Genomic DNA, 18,784 nt, shown 5'->3' on the forward strand with positions numbered 1-18,784 from the left:
GTAAGGTTGTGTTTGGTTGTAGTGCAAATGATGGTTTTATTTGTGTATAGACTTTGGATTTGACTTTTTCTTATTTGTAAGAAATAAAATAGGAAGTAAAATAGTGTACACCCCCCCCCCAATTTTTATATAAAACAGAATATGAGGGAGATAGGAGGCGAGAGTAGTTGACAGTTGAACCGTCCGATTTGAATGGATGACCTGTTCCAACTAAAAAATTAAAAAATATATAATTAAAATAAAATAACCAAAATCGTTGAAAGGGTTGAATAAGTTGACGGTTCGAAAGCCTAAACCAATGGGTCACTGACCAAATCAACGGTTTTTTTGCCAAAGACAAAGTTGAGGGTGAAACGGAACCGATTGTCTAGACAGTTATTGGGCCAAATGGTCTAACTATCTAGGTCAACAATGGTTCCAACACATCTAACATGATTTATGTTTGCACATTTCATACATGATGATCCCCAGCTTTATGGTAAGATATCTGGATTTGGACATAGATCATGTTGGAAGAGCACTGGGTTACTTGTTTGGAAGAGCACTGGGTAGCTTTTGTTGGGAGGAGATCTCCACTCGTAGGAGGGTTACTTGTTTGGAAATTGGAAGTAATATAAAAAGTAGGATAATATAGTCCCCACTTTAAATGAGAAAAAAGAAATGTAGGAGGGAGGTAATGCAAATATTGCATCAGTTTTTTGGAAGCAAAAATTGCATTGTCAATGAATGTAAATGAGACAAAAAGTATAGACAGGATTCAAAGTATGATACTCTTAAGGGTGTGTTCATTTTTTGGATATTTTGAGAGGGGAAACTTGGTCAATGGGATTCAAGAAACCCATGTTCTTTTTTTAGATTTATGTATGGACAAGGTAAAATTTATTTTCGTAGGTATCCCATCTCGTAGGTGGGTAAATAACTTTCCCACTTGGGGGAAAGTTGCCAACATTTGGATGGGGCACAAAATGCCCCTTTTAATAATGATTTTTTATTGGCTAAAATGGTCATTGTTTTATTTACCTGGGAAATAAAAAAAGAATATGGGTAATGCATTTATTCGGAGAAGTGTTTCCCATGAAATACTTACCCGGGTAAGTAACTTATTGAAAAGTGAATAAGGCCTAATATGTGAATTATATATTTTTTTTTATTGTTTTGTTTTAAACGTTGTTAGACATGTTTTCACATCATGTAATATCATATGAAACAAATAAAACATATTAACTGTTAGTATTTAGTGTTTTTCCCATGCCAAGATACATTATAATAACGATGTACCATATTGATACTTCGAACCTTGCATACAGATTTTGCATCAAATAGGAGTGTAAATCATAGTTATGTACAAACAAACAAATGCAAAATTAAACAAAGTGCAAAATTTGTATCCAGGTCAAATTTGCATTGCAAATAAATGCATCCTAAAGAATATGAAACAACTACAATTTATTGGAGTGGAGGCCTAGTCATGTGTTTGTAGGAGGAGCCTTGCCTCATATTTAAGGGTTTTGCTTTAAACATGACCTGTGTTGGCACATTGCAAACATGGTGAGTCCCAGTTTCATGGTAAGATGTGTGGGCATAGGTCCATGTTGGAAGTGTGTTGAGACAGTTTTTGCTGAGCATATCCTAACGTGCTTTAATAGACATATTAGTTTTTTTCCTTTTTCTTTTCTTTTTTTCTTTTGTTTTTGCTTCACATGACTACAAAACATGGGGTAGCACATCCCCATATCTCCTTAACTCCCCAACCTTGATGGCAGCGGGATTTGATCCTAAATCTCAGTTACCGGTCAGAGATCTTACCAAATAAGCCACTATCAGTTGACATATACATACTAGTTGTGTGGCAGGTGAAAATGCACATGTAATGGGAGATGGTGGAATTGAAAAAAAAAAATGAATGGTGGTTTGGGTGTGAATCCAAGACAATTATTTGCGTTATATAGTAAGGATGCTAGTAGGAGACATGTGAAATTTGTACTAATGCAAAAATTGTAACAAAAAAAGCACAATATTGAAAATGTTTTTTGGAGTGGATGAGAAAAAAGTAAAGGAGTTTTAAGAATTTGCCTCATCAGGCTTCAAACTAAAGGCTTTTTAGTCCATGCCATGACCCATGCATGTTTTGCGTCTTTAGTGGTGGATGATTCCCTTGTTCCGGTTATGCAAGTTCATGAGCTATTTTTGTTTAAGGCAAATGGTAGTTTTTTTGGGAACCTTGGCCTTAGTTGTTTATCTCAAGAAGCTTATGATCTCTTTAAAGGCTTCCAACTAGCTTGAAAATTGCAAGTTGGACAATCGGTGATCTTCTTGGATTGCATCTAAGGGTAGATTCGAGCCGAGCCGAGCCAAATACTTGATTATTTGAGCTTGTCTCACTAAAATTGTGTTAGGCTTGAGCTCGAGCTCGGCTTAGTTCAAAGCTTGCAAGTTCAAGGTTCAAAGCTCACAAGTTTGAGCTCAACTCGGCTCGAGCTTATCTACAAGCCAAGTTTTTTTCTAAAAAATAAAAATTATAAATATAAAAATATTTTTTATTTTACATACAAAAAATTAAGAATTATAAAAATTATTTATTATTATACATATAAAAATAAAAATATACATATAAAAAATAAGAATTATAAAAAGTATTTACTATTATACATAAAAAATAAAAATATTATATATATATATATATATATATATATATATATTAATACATTTATATGCACATGTATATGTATACGATAAAAAAACATTTATTTATTATACTAGGCTCGATTAGGCTCATAAGCCTCATGAGACAATCTTTATTAGACTCGAGCTCAACTCGATTAACAAATGAGCCTATATATCAAGCTCGAGCTTGACTACAAGCCAAGTTTTATTCTAAAAAATAAAAATTATAAATATAAAAATGTTTTTTATTTTACATACAAAAAATTAAAAATTATAAAAATTATTTATTATTCTACATATAAAAATGTTTTTATTTTACACATAAAAAATAAGAATTATAAAAATTATTTACTATTATGCATAAAAAATACAAATATTATATTTATAATAAAAAATATTTATTATATATATATATATATATATATATATTAATACATTTATATGTACATGTATATAATAAAAAAACATTTATTTATTATGCTAGGCTCGATTAGGCTCGCGAGCCTCATGAGTCAAGCTTTACTGGGCTTGAGCTCAACCCGATTAGCAAACGAACCCATCTATTAGGCTCTAACTCAGCTTGAAGCTCGGTTTAAATCAAGCTAAGCTCAAATAGCTCGTGAGAAGCTTGGCTCGTAGCCACCCCTAATTGCATCACTTATATTCAGAACTTGTCAAAGCAGTGCACCAACCATCCTCACGACATTTGGGCTATCTTTGTTGATATTTAGTATAAGATCAGTTCTTTTAATTTTGTTAATATTAGTTTTTGTGTCAAAAACCAAAACGATTAGGCCCATCTGCTTGCTTCTCAGTTGTGTTGTAATGGGGAATGGTTGTTCATTCCTCCCATTTTTTTCTCTGTTAATGAAATATAATTTTGCCGAGCACCAGAAATTAATTGATGCCAAATAATTTAGAGATAGGGAACGATTGCTTTGTGAAGGCACAACAATTTTGCAAATTGTGGAGATAAGGTAAGAAGAGGTTTAAGAATTAAGTGCCTGTTTCAGTTCACGAGAATAAGGGTTTGGAATTGGAATCAGAATATCTAACCATTTGGTTGGGCAGAATTGAAATCTAGTTTCCATTTTTTGCATAATGGCATTCCCCTTTTGATAGAATGATTATTAATTCCCCCATCCTCCCATGAGAATGAAAATCCATTTCAACCGATTCCGATTCCAAAATGTTTTTATTCCAATTCCAATTCTAACCTAAGAGAAAGTTAAAGTTAGGATAGAAGTGATTGGTCATGGTCATTTGGTAGAAAAGCGAAAAGAGAAAATAAAAATAGAAAAGAACAATAATAACTTTGAACACATGCCTAATTCCTAATCTTATAAATCTAAAATTTATAAAAAATCATAAAAGTGCCACAAAATTGTCTCCCTTCTATAATCTATAGTATAAATATATTTTGAAAAGTACTAATTTTTGGTAGGTGAATAGTGCCATCATTTGACTTCAAAAGTTCGATGCTTAATTGGACATCAAATCCGATTATCTGAAATTTATGTCAAAACTTTGCATCCAATTAATAATAGGATAGGATGTAGATTTAATCCCATCCGATCGATCCAATTAAAATTTGTCATTCTATGTATATATGTAATATAATTATTTGTATATATATAATAAGCAATTATTTAAAGTTTATAATTGAAAATTCTAATATTTTGTATTTATACTAGTCCATACTTGTACAATGTGAGCATTATTAAGAGTAATAAAGGCAAAAGGAATTTTATGACATTTCTAATTGGTCTAAATTGGCAATCCACCCACTCCTTGAGTAGGTAAATAAGCATCCCTTGGAAGAAGGAGCCATGCAAGTGCATGTTCTTTGCTATTTGTTCCATGGACCTCACATGCACCTTATCCCAACCCTGAGTTCTCCTAGTTTCCCCTATATTGTGTACCAAATATATATATTTGTATTATTTTTAGTACTTCTAAATTAAATTTAAATATAATTTTATTTTTGTTAATTATTTTTATACTGAATAGGCTTTATTAAATGAAATAATATTAGAGTAGAATGAGTATTAAGATATTTCCAGTTGCAAAGAGCCTTCCAAGTTTGCAATGAGATTAACTTAAAATGGGTTATGTGTAAGTTGTAACTATATATGGGTTAAATGTATCGCACAGGTTAATAAAACCCATGCAAGGTGTAATTCTATTGCACGGTGTATTTAAGTAAAGAAATTACTTACGTTAACTTAAGTTGATCGAGTTGATGTACTATACATACACTGATTTTTTGAAAGGACATACACAGTTTAATTGAAATGGGTTGTGTTAGAGGGCATGAAAGACTCATGTCTTTTATTTTTACTGACAAGTACGGATTTGTTCAATGCAGATTTTTAATTTTTGAAATCTATCATGAAGATTTTAACCATTGCTGAAATCACTCCTGAAGTTTGGTAATTGTATTTATTTCCTTTGAATTTTTTGATATAGTTGTAAGTAGATCTTTTGTTAGAATCCTATAACAAAAGGCACAAAAATGTCTAAAATACCCATATAATTACTACCGAGCATGGTTTTTAAAACCGACCTAGAGATCAAACTAGCCAGGGGTCCGGTTATCAAGTCGAATGGTCGGCCCATTCTGACAAAAAAATAAAAATAAAAAATGGTCAAAACTATTCGAACGGTTAACTGCCTGGTTCAATGGTTCGTTGACCAAAATCAACGGTTTTTGGGGAAACGGACCTGACCGGTTCCTAGTTTTTCTGGTCCGATCATCCGGTTTGGTCCGATTTTGAAAACCATGCTATCGAGGCTGGTTTCTACACAGAAAAAAAAAAAAAGCAATACAAACTTTATAAACAACAAAATAAATAAAAGAATTTAAAGTTGTGCTTACTGCTTACCTTTTGAGCAGTTGATATGAAGGGCAATTTTGAAAAACAAATCAATTTTGGAAAAGTGATTGGAAGGGTTTGGGGTAACAATTGATATGAAGAAAAAATTTGGAAAATAAATATTTGTTCAAAAGTAAATGGGTATTTTTCACATTTTAATGTCTCTTATTAAACAATTCTAATAGAATGAGTCTACTTGCAATTACCAAACTTCAGGGGAGGTTCCAACAATGGTTAGAAACTCCACATTAGGTTTTATCAATTTACCCTACTTTTAATGGATCATGTATGGCCCATTAGTAACTTCTTCTTCACCCATAATATATACCAAAAGAAAGAATCAAAATCTTCCTTTTTTCTTAAAACATTTATAAAATCACAATGTTTTTAAGCTTATGTTATAAGCAATCTAAACAACAGTATTAGAAAGTTTGTAATCTTAGATTTATGGAAAGCTATACCTTTTCTTTTACAAATGGGAGGGAAACAAGGCTGGCACATGCTCAATGGTGGCCAACAAAATTGTATGGATAAAAAAAAAAGAAAATCGAGAAAAATAGAATGAGGATTTTAGAGGAAAACAGACCATGTGGGATGAAAACATTACTTTAGGGCTCGTTTGGTGTGTCATTTTAGGAAGATCTTCGGTAGATCTGACATGCAAAAGACGCATTGAGCTTTTGCATGAAGATCTGAGCATTCTGAAGCACGTTTGGCAGATGTGCGTATTTCTACGTGAAATAAAAACGTAAAAGACGCGAGAAACTTCATTTGAAGCTTCTCAAAATCAGCCCAAAATGGGAATGTGAGATAGTATTTTTAATTAAAAGATTTTATAATAATTATTTATTGTTTCACTTTAATTAGTTATCTTATTTTATTTGTATTTTTTATTAGTGTATTAGATATTTTTAGTTATCTTATTTTAATATTTAAGGTTGTGTTTGGTTTGAAGGAAAAGGTAGGGAAAGGAAGTGGGAGGGGGAGAGAGAGAAAGACATTAAATAGCCTATTGGGAATGTGAGATAGTATTTAAGAGATGTTTTAGAGAGAGAGGGAGAGGGAGAGAGAGAGAGAGAGAGAGAGAGAGAGAGATTATATATTCTATTGGGGATGTGAGATACTATTTAGGCCCTCTTTGTTTTTTAAGAAGCCATTTACTTGGGCAAGATCTCCTTACTTGTCGAGATAAGTGCACTTGCCTATTTTCTTTTGATAAAAAAGTGTTTTTCAAGTAAATTAAATGGCATTTTTTACCCATAAATGTTATTATTAAAAGCGACAATTTTGCTCCATGATAGATGATACATAGGAAAAAGAAACTTATTATGGGACCCATAGTCCATAGGAAATCGAAAAAAGAATATGATAGTATTAGTCAACAGGAACAACAATCCCATAAATAAATTTACATGGTGAAGATAGTCTAAGAGAAACTTTAGGAAATGGAGATGCTTTAGGAGGAGTAATTCGATAAGATGGTATCATCAATAAGAGTTAAAAAAAAAAAGAAAAAAAATAGAATGAGGATTTTGGAGAAAAAATAGGCCATGTGACGTTCACTTTGTTTAATATATAGTAATAGATATATTTATTATTATACATGTATACGTTAAAAATAATTAATTTTTTAAACTGTTTCATTTTTTATTTTTAAGTACAATAAATTGAATGAGGATTAAATACGAATCTGATCCAAATCCAACATAAACCGGATCGGATGCAGATATTGCGAGATTAAAGTCTTATAGGTGAATGTGCTACACAATGTGGCGGAAGCGGAATCTTATTCCCATTCCCATTGAAATGGCGTTCCCCTACTTGAGGGAATGACCATCCTCCCCTCTCTTGGATTTGATTCCTGACTGAACCAAATAGACTATAAGAATAAATCATTCTGATTTCTGATTTCGATTTCAAGACATTTCAATTCCAAATACGATTCTGATTCCAACTGTAAATCAAATGGACATTATGTATTTTAAAATTTTTCATCCGCTGTAATAATGGCTTTGTTATTTCATTGATCCTCCAACTCCTATATATACAATTCTTTCATTGAATGTTTGTTCCTTTTCTTTTTTCATTTAAATCTCCAATCCAATATTTGAAATAACCCAGCTCTCGTAACTAGAGATGAACATCACGGAGTGGAAATCAGTTTCAAGGGAGTTATAAATTCGTCAAGATTAAGGGCCCATTTGAGATGAATCAGAGAACCTACCAACTGAGCCACCATCAATTGCCTTATTTATTATTTCACTTATGTGGCGCCTAACAGTACCTAAATTCAACAAACATTAAAAAAACATTTATCAAATATTTTTTCTTAATTTTAAAAATAAATTAAATGCAAACACTTATTTAATAAAAAGAATCCATACCAATTACGAAACATCCCCTTTAACTTTCCATGTCTATCATCCAACATTGCTTGTAGGCCGGCTACTTGAATAAGGCCCACCTCATAAAACCAAAAACTGCATCGTAAAAAGCTTTCTCAAATAGGCGCTAAGGGTTCATATAATGGCTTTTAACTTTACGAAATGGACCAACCCAGACAGTATATAATAAGCAACATTTGATGGAAATTCCGAAAAGCCCTAAAACAGGCCTGATCAAATAGAGGTCTGGAGGTTACTGATACGTATGAACCTGCCTTTGGCACATGAGGCGTCACTTTTTTAATTAAAAAGGCAATCAAAGCACAGCAATCCCCTGATCATATAGAGTAAAGCAATTGTACCTTTCACGATACACCCTCGTCAGATTTTCCCTTCCTTTTCCCTTTTGCTGTCAGTAATCGTCCAACATTTGTCATGCCTCTCTATCGACGGAACGGATCTTCTCCTCACACTGTGCGCTCTACACCGATTTCACAATATGTGTTGACCGCACATCAGGAACATCTCTCGTTTTTAAATTTATTGTTTATGGGAAATGATTTTAATGCAAGGTAGGATGTGGTTGTAAAGTCGGTGTGAGGCGTATTATGTGAATAACATATCTCAATTCTTCTTTATCTTACATTTTTTAATTATTAAAATATTTAAAACTTTTAATTATTATTTGGGAAAAATCTTAATAGGTACCCTGTACTTTAGGCCGAGTGTTAATTTAGTACCTAAATTTCAAAATGCAACAATCTAATATCCAAACTTTTAAAATGCGACAATCTAGTATCTGTTATTAACCAACGATTAAGTGTTATAGGAAAAAGAAATAAATACCCTTTATGTATCATCTAATTTTCTTTATCAACTTCCTATATGATCCCAACTTCTCACTAACCAAACCCATACTTGAACACGTTTTCGCTTGGATGCCCCAGTTCACTTGTGCGATAAAATTAAAAGGCGTACTTGTCCCATTATATTTTCATAAATTTTTGAAATTTAAAAAAGTATAAAAAATAAATTAAACACAAAGATCAACTACCATGTGTGGGATAGAGACTGATCAAGAGGGGAAAGATATGTGAATGTGGCAGTGAGGTGGGTTGTTGGAAAATGGGGTCATTGAAACTTTGGAGGAGAAACTCTGAGGCACGTCTGAAGACACTGTCTTTAGAATGTTATTTGCCCCCACTCAGTTTCACTAAGTTTGCTGTTGGGTTATAAACAAATCCGTTCCTAGGATACAACAAAACCTTGGGCAAGAATCTGCAACCAGCAAAGTTGAAGAGTCTTCGAAAAAACCTTTTGTGAGACTATAGCAAACTGAACTGAGAGAGAGAGAGAGTGAGTGGATTTCGAAAATGTGTGTTTTAGAAGTCTGATTCATGCTCCTTAAATAGTTTATGAAGAGGTACGTAGGTGCTAGTTCAGAGAAGGCACCTTGAATAGGCACCTTAAATAGTTTGAATTATGCCTCTTGATCAGACCCGATCGAATCGTGACCGTTGATCTCATTAACGGTGATCAATGGTCAACATCGCACCAAAACCAAAACCGGCCTTCGCGAACCACGCGGGTGCGAGCAAAGTGCGCCTCTAAAGTGCCTCATTGAGCCGTGCACACGCGTGCACGCGCATTGCACAGTATCAAACCTCCATACTCTCTTCTACTATTTCTAAGAAGTGTAAATCAACTCTTATTAAAATACTAAAAACAAAGCTTATAATTTTCCAATGTGAGACTACTTCAAAATTGGGTTTTATCCTGAGAATCAGGATCTGGTATGCAACCTCTGAGACGTCTGCACAAGGAAGCTGTGCGTGGTGTTGACCTTGCTACACTAGCCAACCTCTATTCACACTCCACCACCTTCCTTCCAACTTCTCTACAGTAATCAGAGTCACCGCTAGCATGCGACCTCTAAAACGTCCACCAAGCACGCCGTGTGTGGTGTTGACTTTGTTGCATTGGCCAACCTCTATTCCCACTCCACCGCCTTCCTTCCAACTTCTCTACAGCAATCGGATTCACTGCCAGCATGCAACCTCTGAAACGTCAGTGGATGCTCCCCAAGCGAGGAGAGCATGCTCATCAGAATGCTAATGGACATCCCATACACACCCGAACCTAGGATATAGGTTACATGACTAAGACCATTGATTGGTGTAGGTTTCTCATGACATACAGCTAGAATGGAATTGTAATATGGGTCGACCCTGTTGGATTTTAATCTCATAAGAGATTAAATCTAATGAGTTTGATTGATCAATTACATGAGAAATTGCACCTGCGCAAAAGGGGCCAAGCCTAGGCGGGAACAAGGGGACACACTTCGCCGAACTGACCCTTGTAATAGCTCGGGATACACTTCGCCGAACTGACCCACCTTGTAACAGCTCGGGATATACTTCGCCGAACTGACCCACCTTGTAACAGTTCGGGATACACCTCGCCGAACTGACCTGCCCTATAGATACCTCCGAGCTCAAGACCGCCTCGCTCAGCACTTCGCATCACCTTCTGGGCACCAAAACCAAACAAGTCGTACCATGCCTGACACTAGAGAAGTCCGTACCCGAGGGCGCCACGCCTGACTGACTTGGGATCTGACGTTTGGCAGCAGCACTCTAAACGGCCACCTGCCACCGCCACTGACACCGCCATCTCCAGTTAGACGGTTAGGCAGTGACGGTTCTGTCTCAGCAGAAAGGACGACGGTCAAATTGACAAGCACAAGGGTAATCATACCCGATCTGACAAGGGCCTCGGGACGAGTACATGAAGTGACTATAAGAGCCCCCTGCCCCCCGACAATGGAGGTATGCAAACTTTGCGCTATCTGATATTACCTTGCTTTTGAAGGATTCTAACTTGAGCTTCAGAGCCATTACACCGGGTTCCCCCTGGAGCTTTCGCATCTCCTCCGTTTCAGGTTCCCTGCTACCCCGTTCAGAAGCAAGGCAGCGGACAGCTAAGACCAGCCGGATTGCGCTCCATCAAGCGGCCCTCGAAGAACGAAACCCCCCAAAGAGACCAAAGACCGAAGAACCAATCTTTTTCACGGAGGACGACGCGCGATGAGTCCACTACCCACATGATGGCGCGCTTGTCATTAAGCTAAGGATCAACGACTTCGAGGTCAGGCGCGTACTTGTAGATTCGGGCAGCTCAGCGGACATCCTCTTCAAATCAGCATTTGACCAACTGCAGTTACAGAGGAGCGAGCTGAAGCCCGCGAACACTCCCCTGGTAGGTTTCAGCGGAGAGGAAGTCAGGCCCCTCGGAAAAGTAACTGTCCCTGTGGAAGTCGGCACATGGCCTTGTGCGGTCAAACTCAACCATGATTTCCTGGTAGTCGCGCCCCCCTCCCCATACAATGCCATAATAGGGCGGCCGATCACGCATATCCTACGGGCGGCGGTCTCCACCTACTATTTGGCCATGAAGTTCCCTATGGACTTTGGTATAGGGGTACCGCGGGGCGACCAGCTCGAGTCCCGCAAATGCTACGTTGCCGCCCTTAAGGGAAAAACCAAGGTGGCCGATGACCTCGAACTAGAGCGGCCTGCGGAGCAAGGTGAGGAGTGAGCTTCGCCCACGGAGGAAATAGTCGCAATACCGACTTCAGCTACGGACCCAGCTCGCACACTAAGCATCGGAGCTTCCATCGAAGACCCCCTACGAGCCGAACTGGTGAGTTTTTTACTTCAAAATTTAGATATTTTTGCCTGGTCCGCGGCCGACATGCCCGACATTAGCCCCAGACTAATAACTCACAAACTTAATACTGACCCTGTAGTCAGACCCGTTAGACAGAAGAAACACAACTTAGCCCCAGAACGCTGGAGAGCGGTCGACGAGGAGGTCGAGAAGCTCCTTGCAGCAAACTTCATAAGGGAAGTCCATTACCCGAGCTGGGTGGCCAACCCGGTGTTGGTAAAAAAGGCAAGCGGCAAGTGGCGCATGTGCGTCGACTATACCAACCTGAACCGAGCTTGCCCGAAAGATTGCTTCCCCCTCCCCAGAACTGACCGCCTAGTGGATGCGACATCGGGAAACGAGTTGCTAAGCTTCCTGGACACCTACTCGGGCTACAACAAAGTTAGGATGGACCCATCCGATGAGGAAAAAACCAGCTTCATAACCGAGTTCGGCCTGTATTGCTACAAAGTCATGCCCTTCGGACTAAAAAATGCCGGGGCGACTTTCCAAAGACTTGTAAATAAGCTATTTCGGCCCCTGATTGGTACGAAGATAGAGTTCTATGTAGACGACATGGTCGTCAAGACTCAATTTTCACAAGAGTTAATACAAGACTTAGATTCTGTTTTCCAAATCCTGCGTCAGTTTAGCATGAAGTTGAACCCCAACAAGTGTGTCTTCGGCGTCACCTCGGGCAAGCTCCTAGGCTACATTGTCAATCAGCGCAGTATTGAGGCCAACCCAGACAAAATAAAAGCCATTCTAGATATGAAACCACTTCGGAAAGTAAAAGAGGTTCAAAGGCTAAACGGCTGCATAGCCGCTCGAAGCCACTTCTTGTCTAAGTCAGCAGACCGCTGCCTACCCTTCTTCAAGGCAGTCAAAGGCAAAGGGTTCGAGTGGACCCAGGACTGCCAGTTCGCGTTCGATGAACTAAAAGGTTACCTCGCTAGTGTGCCAACCTTAGCCCGGCCCGAGGTGGGCGAGGTCTTAGAACTGTACCTCTCGATGAGCGATGAGGCGGTCAGTTCGGTACTGATAAAGGAAACAGACCGGGTCCAACGACCCATATATTATGTTAGTAAAATTTTGCAGGGAGCAGAGGCAAGGAGATAGAAAAACTAGCATACGCCCTAGTAATAACAGCTCGGAAACTCCGCCCGTACTTCCAGGCTCACACCGTCATCGTCCTAACTGACAAACCTCTTAGACAAGTTTTACTCAAACCCGAAGTCTCTGGTCGACTGACGAAATGGGCCATCGAACTCAGCGAGTACGACCTCCAGTACAAACCGAGAACCGCTATCAAGGCCCAAGCTTTGGCAGATTTTATCGCCGAGTGCACTTTTAGCCACGAAGCCCCACAGGTCGAGCCCGAGGTCCCCAATTGCGGCGAACCCGGAGCTCCTGAGCCCATAGAGTCTGAACCCCGTAAAGTAGTAGCCAATGTGGCATCTCTCCTGGTCAGGCGAAGCGCGAACTGGGATGAGGAGCTCTAGATCCTTCACGTGGATGGTTCCTCGAACCGGCAAGGCAGCGGAGCTGGAATAGTCTTGTGCTGCCCGAGCTGCACAAAAGTAGAATACGCACTACGCTTTGAGTTCACGGCATCCAACAACGAGGCAGAGTATGAAGCACTGATCGCCGGGCTGGACCTAGCGCGAATGGTTAAGGCAAAACACTTGGTCATCTGCAGCGATTCTCAACTCGTGGTAAACCAAGTTACCGGCGAATACGAAGCACGCGATCTCTCCATGATCGCATATTTGGCCAAAGTAAAAGAAGCCTTGCTCAACTTCCGGTCACACATCATCAGGCAAATCCTGAGGTCAGAAAACACTGAGGCCGATGCCCTGTCCCGGTTAGCCAGTACGAGTCACAACAATATGAGAACTGTGTACATAGAGGACTTACCTCGGCCTAGTATTCTTCAGGGGACAGAGGAGGTCGCTTCCATCTTAGAAGCAGAGCCGAGCTGGATCGATCTACTCGCGAGCTTCCTGATAGACGGAACCCTCCCTGCAGAACGCAATGCGGCCAAGAGGGTGCAGCGCCACGCGGCCAAATACGTCATAATAGACGAACGGTTATACCGACGGTCGTACATGCTCCCCTATTTGCGTTGCCTGTGATCTACCGAAGCCGAGTTCGTACTCCGCGACACTCATGAAGGCCTGTGCGGCAGACACTTGGGGGGTAGAGCACTCGCCCAAAAGGCACTTCGACAAGGATACTACTGGCCAACGATGAAGGCAGAAGCTGTCGAGCTCGTCAGAAAATGCGACAAGTGTCATAAGCACGCCAACATCCACCATCAACCTGCCTTTGACCTCAAATACCTCGCCAGCCCGTGGCCCTTTGCACAATGGGGCATCGACCTCCTAGGGCCATTCCCACCAGCAACAGGCGGAAGAAAATTCTTAGTTGTTGCGGTAGATTATTTTACGAAGTGGATAGAAGCTGAACCTCTGGCAACTGTTACGGCTCGAAACATACAGAACTTCTTTTGAAAGACATAGTATGTCGGTTCGGGTTACCTCAGGGTCTAATCTCCGACAACGACAAACAGTTCGAGGATATCAAGTTCCAAGAGTGGTGCCAGAACATGGGGATTCGGCAAAATTTCACGTCAGTTGCGCACCCGCAGGCAAACGGTCAGACGGAAGTAATGAACAGAGCCATCCTGCACGGACTGAAAGCACATCTGGATCGAGCTAAGGGATTGTGGGCCGAAGAGCTACCAAGTGTCTTATGGGCTCACCGAACGACCGAAAAAGCAGCCATGGGAGAAATCCCCTTCAACCTCACCTACGGCACTGAAGCAGTGATCCCGGCGGAAATCGAAATACCAACGTTGCGATTACAAACATACGACGATCGGACGAACGGAGACGAGTTACGCACCAACATCGACCTACTGGATGAGGTAAGGGACCTCGCGCACATCCGGACAGCGGCATACCAGCAGCAGGTAGCTTGCTACTACAATAGCAGAGTAAAGCAACGAAGCTTCCGAGTTGGCGACCTGGTCCTCCGTAAGATTATGGTGCCCGAACCCGACATCAGCAAGCTTGGACCTAATTGGGATGGGCCCTATAAAGTAAAAACAGCGCTCGAGGGCGCATACGAACTCGAAACCTTGGAAGGCAAACGAGTACCTCGAATGTGGAACATCATGAACTTGAGGCGATACTACCTATAAACCACCTAGCGAAGTGGACGAAATCAGGCCCTATGTGCCACAAGGCAGGCCGAGGAACTTTGGCGTAGACAGCACATTATCAGCTCGACAAAAAATCAGTTTGCGGCATAAAAGACCACGAAAATTTAAAAACCCGACAAAGAAACAGCTCGGGGAAGATGAGCAAGGGGAAAAAGACACTCCATTGCAAGAAACAGTACATTGGCAAAAAAAAAAAATTTACATGCCCGGAGCTACTTCTTCGCCATCGGAAGGCACTTCAACAACACCCGAAGGCCCTGCCTCTCCTTCAGAGTCCGGCTTGCCATCGACAACATTGGCCATCTCCTGAGTTATACGCGAAGTGATTATGGCACTTACACCGAGGTCGGGGTATGTATTCCGGGTCATCCTTCGACTCAACTTGAACCCCCTCCTATAAGAGTCCACCATCAGATCGTCAAAACGCGGGGAGACAATGTAGTCTTCAACTGCCTTTTTCTTGGCGTCTTCAATGCCTTGGGAAAAATGTGTTCTCTCCCTGATGTCCTCCTGAAGATATTCGACTTGATGCTGCAAATCCAACTTCAAGTCCGCCATATGCTTGACAACTACCCCCATGGCCTCAGCGTCACGCTGAGGCTTCGCCTGTCTAGCCATCACGACGCGAGCAGCCTCTTCAGCAGCATAAGCAGCCGCCTCAGCAGCCCGGGTATTTGCCTCTGCAGCACGGAAGGCTTCTTCAGCAGCATGAGCGGCAGCCTCAGCAGCTCGCGCCTGTCGTGAGCTCCTCTCCACTTGGGCCGCCAAGGCATGAATCGAAGAATTCACCTACCAAAAGAAACAAGTGAGCAAATGACAGCAGAATAAAAAAGGAAGACAGAATCTAACTTACCACCATGGCATGTGTTACAGCGCGGCAAGTGACCTGATTCAAGGGAAGATCGGTCCACGCCGCGACCTCCTCGGAGAAAGTAGCGTCCCTACTCTTCTGAAGAGCGTAGTTCGGCGTCAACACGCTCCTAAACTCCCCTTGAGCTCCCGAGCTCGAGGGCCCAGCCCGCGTATGAGCAGACCCGGAGTGAGTAGGAGCACTTGAGTATGCAGGAGCGCCCGTATGAGTGGTTTCAGCGTAAGGCACCCCGGCAGTCTCGTGCACCGGTGGAGTCACTTCGGGCTCCCTGGGCAGATCCTCTGGCGTATGGTCTGGGGCTTGGGGCTCCTCATCCAAAGGCAGCTCGGTACGAGTTCGCTTGGTGACCCGCTTCCTCCTCTTCATACCTTGGAACAAACGCCCCCCACGAGTTCTCTCCGCGTCCATCACACCTACAGAAACGAGTTCGACATCAGGAAAAAATGAAAGAACAAAGCAAGCAAGAAACCGCATAGCTAGAAACCTACCCGAACTTAGGCCGACTGCAATGAGTTTGGCCTCCGTTAAGTAGTGGTGGCACTTTAAGCCTTGTCGTGCCCATTGCCGGAGACCCTTCACCGTTTCTTTATCAAGAGTTACGCCCAAATCGAGAGCGGCCTCACCCCACCCGGTCTGAAAGGGCCATCCTTGTGCACTTTGCACGTCGAAGTAGTCCCGCTTCCAAGCCGGGACCTTATTAGGAAGATCGTGCAGAAGCTTGAAACCCTAGCGAGGAGAAAGGTAATACGCCCGTCTCCCCCCAGGGAAGAGAACCCGCCTGTCTCTTGAGCATCAAGATAGAGGAGAATATCTCTAAGTCTAAGGGAAAGTTCTGGTTGCAAAAATGGAAAATTGTCCCCACCAGGTTCCGAATAGAGTTTGGATGAAGCTGGCCAATGGTGACACCAAAGTGGTTTATGACTTCGACGAGAAGGGGATGGAAAGGAAGTCGCAACCCTGCAGCGAGCTGCTCTCGAAAAATCACGATCTCGTCGGGACCGTGTTCCCAAGGAAAGCTACCCGAAGGAATAAAATATGTGTACCCCCCAGGAAGATTGTAAGACAGAAGTATGGATTGAAGCCCCTCAGGCGTCATGGTCGAAGGGCCAAACCATCCGACCTCGGCGGGAGGTAGATGCCAAACTGCCCGAAGCGACTCGACCTACTGGTTCGTAGTCCTCAAACTCCACCTCAGGATCACTGAGGCAGTCTGGGGACACGGCTCGGTTGGTGGAACCTACATCGGCCCTAATTGAAGAATCGTCTGAGCTATCAAAGCTAGACATTGGGGAAAAGGCGAATTCAAGAAAGTACTCACCGGAAAGTTTGAAGAAAAACCAAAGAACCGTGAAGACTGTATAACCAGCCTTGATGCGAGCTGGAAAAGACTTGGACGCGAGCTGAAATGTTGGACGCGAACTCAGTAGACAAACCGCAGAAGTGATAAAACAACCGGGGTCCCCCACTATTTATAGCTACAGTAACCAAGAATCGACCATGCAGACCGAAGACGATCCGATGACCCACGTTCTTACCGACCGCACAACCCTTAAGGTCGAGACGTGATTAGCGCACGTCTTTCCGAAAAAAGCAAAACGTCAGCGCACGTCTTTTTGAAACCGACGTCGCTTCGACACGCGTCTTTTCGAAATTGGCGCGCTACACGTCTCCCTGACAGTCGCCCGCGCACGTACAACAGTGGCGCGCCTTTTTGAAATGACCCGCTATCACGTCCCAGCGGGGCGAATTGGTTTGAAATTTAAAACGCGTGGTCACAACTACCAGCGTTCTTGAGTAAGCACGTTTCCAGCCTTCTCGGAAATCGAAAGAACCCTAGCAAAAGCGTCTTGTGCAGTGAAGGTTCGAAGGACGGGATAAATCCACCAGCTACCTCGCGAAAACTCCTCGCACCATGGCAAGACCCCCGACGCAAGGAGCGGGGGGCAATTGATGAAGGAAGATTTGGCCCCACCTCTCTATTATGTGACACGTGACAGAAACAACAACTCGGCAAAAGGGGCCAAGCCTAGGCGGGAACAAGGGGACACACTTCGCTGAACTGACCCTTATAACAGCTCGGGATACACTTCGCCGAACTGACCCACCTTGTAACAGTTCGGGATACACTTCGCCGAACTGACCCACCTTGTAACAGCTCGGGATATACTTCGCCAAACTGACCCACCTTGTAACAGTTCGGGATACACCTCGCCGAACTGACCTGCCCTATAGATACCTCCGAGCTCAAGACCGCCTCGCTCAGCACTTCGCATCACCTTCTGGGCACTAAAACCAAACAAGTCGTACCATGCCTGACACTAGGGATGTCCGTGCCCGAGGGCGCCACGCCTGACTGACTTGGGATCTGACGTTTGGCAGTAGCACTCTAAACGGCCACTTGCCACCGCCATCTCCAGTTGGACGGTTAGGCAGTGATGGTTCTGTCTCAGCAGAAAGGACGACGACCGAATTGACAAGCACAAGGGTAATCATACCCGATCTGACAAGGGCCTCGGGACGAGCACACAAAGTGACTATAAGAGCCCCCTGCCCCCCCGACAACGGAGGTATGCAAACTTTGCGCTATCTGGTATTACCTTGCTTTTGAAGGATTCTAACTTGAGCTTCGGAGCCTCTACACCGGATTCCCCCCGGAGCTTTCCCATCTCCTCCGTTTCAGATTCCCTGCTACCCCGTTTGGAAGCAATGCAGCGGACAGCTAAGACCAGCCGAATCGCGCTCCATCAGTTCTTGTTTTACATCGCATCCAAATACAGCCAAAAGGATTCTTAATTTGTGAAGATTTTCCTCTTGTTTTGCTTGTTACAAACCCCAAACCCCAAATCATTGAGGGGATATGATTTGTTTTTCTTGAAGTTCTAATCATAAGCGAGCTGTTACTTTTCATGAGTACTTGAATACGAAGGGTTTGAATTATATCAAGAATGTCCACCCACATACCCATCACTAACTTCTCACCAACTTTTTCATGTAGGGGAGAGCACAGCTGCCATGACCACAGCTACACAATCTCTTGCAATCACTGATGAGA

This window comes from Nelumbo lutea, chromosome 6 (genome assembly GCF_056320005.1).
Source record: "Nelumbo lutea isolate HS-2025 chromosome 6, American lotus-T2T, whole genome shotgun sequence".
Classification (NCBI taxonomy): domain Eukaryota; kingdom Viridiplantae; phylum Streptophyta; class Magnoliopsida; order Proteales; family Nelumbonaceae; genus Nelumbo; species Nelumbo lutea.